This window comes from Mus caroli, chromosome X (assembly GCF_900094665.2).
Source record: "Mus caroli chromosome X, CAROLI_EIJ_v1.1, whole genome shotgun sequence".
NCBI lineage: Eukaryota > Metazoa > Chordata > Mammalia > Rodentia > Muridae > Mus > Mus caroli.
In genome coordinates, this window is record NC_034589.1 from 6,763,423 (window position 1) to 6,767,185 (window position 3,763).

The 3,763-nt window shown below is 43.4% G+C and overlaps 1 pseudogene; it reads left to right on the plus strand.

Annotated features, from left to right (window-relative positions):
* Positions 1 to 1,441: 1,441 nt before the first annotated feature.
* Positions 1,442 to 3,266, plus strand: LOC110286721 (annotated as a pseudogene).
* Positions 3,267 to 3,763: the final 497 nt, after the last annotated feature.

A 3,763-nucleotide genomic window follows, 5' to 3' on the forward strand; every position in this document is an offset into this window, starting at 1 on the left:
CAGGAGAGATGCTTCAGAAGTTAACTGCACTGGCTGCTCTTCCAGAGGAGCTAGGTTGGTTCCCAGAACCCACATGGCAGCTCACAGTTGTCTGTAATTCCAGTTCCAAGGGACCTGACACCCTCACACCTCACACAAGCATACATATAGGCAAAATATCAATGCACATAGACTAAAAATAAATTATTAAAAAAATTAACAATGAAATAGGCCATTTGAATATCTCTATGACTATCAAGGTAATCAAATTTGTAATTTAAAAACTCTCCCCAAAATAAATATCAGTAGCCATATGGACTCACTGGAGAACTCTACCAATGCTATATAGTATCTTCCAAAAAAAAAAGAGAATCAAGTTCCCAATTTATTTTCTGAAACTAGCGAGCATCACATCTATAAGAGTAGACAAAGACTGCACGAACAGGTTCTACAAACCAATTCCCATTGTACATATACATGTAGAGATAATCAGCAAAAATATTCTCACATAGAATTGAACATATATGAAACATACAAATATATAAAAGAATTATGCAAATGATAAAGTAGACTTTATTCCAGGGATGTAAGACTAGCTCTAAAACTATTCAGTGTGATCCACTGTCCTACTAGTTTAAAGAGGAAAAATCAGAGGTCGCTGAGATGGCTCAGGGGATAAAGGCAGATGACACTAAGCCTGACGACCTGAGTCTAAACTCTGGGACCTCCATGGTGGATGTGGGGGACCACCATCTTCAAGTTGTTCTCTAACCTCACAGTCACACTGTGGCTGACCGCTCATGCACATATGCACACTAAATAAATAAATAAATGTGCCCATTATACTTTTTAAAAATTGAGTATATTTCTATACACTATTATGTACATGTACAAACCAAAATTAAGTATAAATGCCATTTATGAATATTTGAAATAAAACAGAACATGTTTCAGAAAGAATACAGAAATAGCCAAGAAGCACACAAGAAGATTCTCAGTATCACAAATCATTTGGGAAACACAAATCAAAACTGAACTCGGGGCTGGGGAAGTGATTCAGTGGGTAAAATGCCCAATGCAAAAACAAGAGTGTGGATCCCCAGAGCATGTGTGAGAGCTTTGTACCGCTGTCAACATCTGTAATTCCAGTGATGGGAGGTGTGGAGACAACAGGATCCTGAGGCCTCATTGACCACCAGGCAAAATACCAATGCACATAAACTAAAAATAAATTATTAAAAACAAAATAGCTAATTTGAATATCTTTCTAGTATAAATGGTGAGGTTCAATGAGAGGCTGTCTTTAAGGAAAGACAAAGTTAAAAGATAGAGAAAAGGGATTCTGATATCAGCTTCTGGTGGCCACGATGCCAGGTTAGTACATGCACACATATATATCCACATACTTGCATGCATATATGCATGTCACTGAGATACCACCTCACATCTATTAGGATGGCTACTATGTAAAAAGAAGTGTTGGCAGACTGATGGGACGGCAAGAATGGCACAGACTCAGGGCACCAAGAGGAGAGTCTGGGGCTGGAGAGATGGCTCAGCAGTTAAGAGCGCCAACTGCTCTTCCGAAGGTAGTGAGTTCAAATCCCAGCAACCACATGATGGCTCACAACCATCTGTAATGGGATTTGACTCCCTCTTCTGGTGTGTCTGAAGACAGCTACAGTGTACTTACATATAATAAATAAATCTTTTTTAAAAAAAGAGCAGAGTCTGTTACTACTCCAATAGGGACATTGGAAACTACTATTATGGACAAGGGCACCCAATGAAGCCTCACTGAATCCACATGACTCCCAATTTACTGCCCAACTATGGTCTCTGCCAAAAAATGGAAATCTATCATCCTCACAAAGCCAATGCTGAGGAGGTAACCAAGTACCACAGTGATGAATGGCTACATCAAATTCTTGCCTTCTATTCGCTCAGATAATCTGTCTGAATACAGCAAGCAAATGCAGAGATTCAGCGTTTGTGAGGACTGTCCAGTATTTGATGGCTTACTTGAGTTCTGTGAGCTGTCCACAGAGTCATCACTCTATTGCAAGTGCTGTGAAACTTAACAAGCAGCATCGCTGTGAACTGGTCTAGGGGCCTGCCCCATGTAAAGAAGTCTGAAGCATCTGGTTTCTGTTACATCAATGACATCGTCTTGGCCACCCTCAAATTGCTAAAGTATCACCAGAAGGTGCTGTATGTGGATATTCATCATGGTGATAGCTTGGAAGAAGCCTTCTGTACTACCGACTGGGTCATGACTGTGTCCTTTCATAAATACGGAGAGTACTTCCCAGGAACTGGGGACCTATGGGACATTGGGGCTGGCAACTATGCTGTTAACTATGCACTGTGAGATGGCATTGATGATGAGTCCTATGAAGACATCTTTAAGCCAGTCCTGTCCAAAGTAATGGAGAGGTTCCAGCCTAGTGCAGTGGTCTTACAGTGTGGTTCAGACTCCCTGTGTGGGGATCGGTTAGGATGCTTCAATATGACCATTGCAGGGCATACCAAGTGTGTGGAGTTCATGAAGAGTTTCAACTTGCCTATTCTGATGCTGGGAGGAGGTGGCTACACCATCCGTAATGTCGCTCAGTGCTGGACTTACGAAACAGCGGTGGCCCTGGACACAGAGATCCCTAATGAGCTGCCGTACAATGACTACTTTGAGCACTTTGGACCAGATTTCAGGCTTCACATCAGCCCTTCCAGTATGACTAACCAGAACACTAACGAGTACCTGGAAAAGATCAAGCTCTTTGAGAATTTAAGAATGCTGCCCCGTGCCCCTGGAGTCCAGATGCAGGCCATACCTGAGGATGCCATCCCAGAAGACGGTGGTAATGAGGATGAGGAAGACCCTGACAAACATCTCCATCTGCTCCTCTGACAGACGCACTGCCTGTGAGGAAGAGTTCTCAGATTCAGATGAGGAGGGCGAAGGTGGTCACAAGAACTCTTTTAACTTCAAAAAAGCTAAAAGAAGAGCCGGCCGTGGTGGCGCACGCCTTTAATCCCAGCACGCAGGAGGCAGAGACAGGCGGATTTCTGAGTTCGAGGCCAGCCTGATCTACAGAGTGAGTTCCAGGACAGCCAGGGCTATACAGAGAAACCCTGTCTCAGAACACCCCCCCCCCCAAAAGCTAAAAGAGTCAAAACAGAAGATGAAAGAGAAAGATCCCGAAGAGAAAAAAGTCACAGAAGAGGAGAAAACCAAGGAGGAGAAGCCAGAAGCCAAAGGGGTCAAAGAAGAAGTCAAGTTGGCCTGAGCAAGGTCTGCAGCTCCATCTTCTCCCCAAATCCTCACTTTCCCTCAATTTCTCAGATTTTATGTTTTCTATTCCTCTGTGTCTTAATATAAAATATATTAAATATAATGTCCCCAGGGATGAGTTAGGAACCAGGGCCAGGTCCCAGGGCAGTGGTGCTGGGAGAGCTCTTCTCAGAGCTACCTTGTCCATCCTGCTCTAAGTTTTAGTTTTGAACCAGAAGACAAAATCCTGCACTGCCGAGTGCCTGCTTAGAAGCTCTGCTAAGATGCCCCTATTAAGCTTTTTAGAATGGGTGGCTGGGTCTTCTGGGACCCCTTTTCAGGCTTGGGTGATGTCAGCCATTCTTAGATTGGTTCTGTTTCTACCTTCCCTCCTGTCCTGGGCAAGCAGAAAACTTACATTTCCCCATCTTCCCCCAATTCTGCAGGTGGAGGCTGTTAGCCTAGCTTCTTTTTTGAGATAGTTGCATTTTGTGAGACTCTCTGTAATAAAGC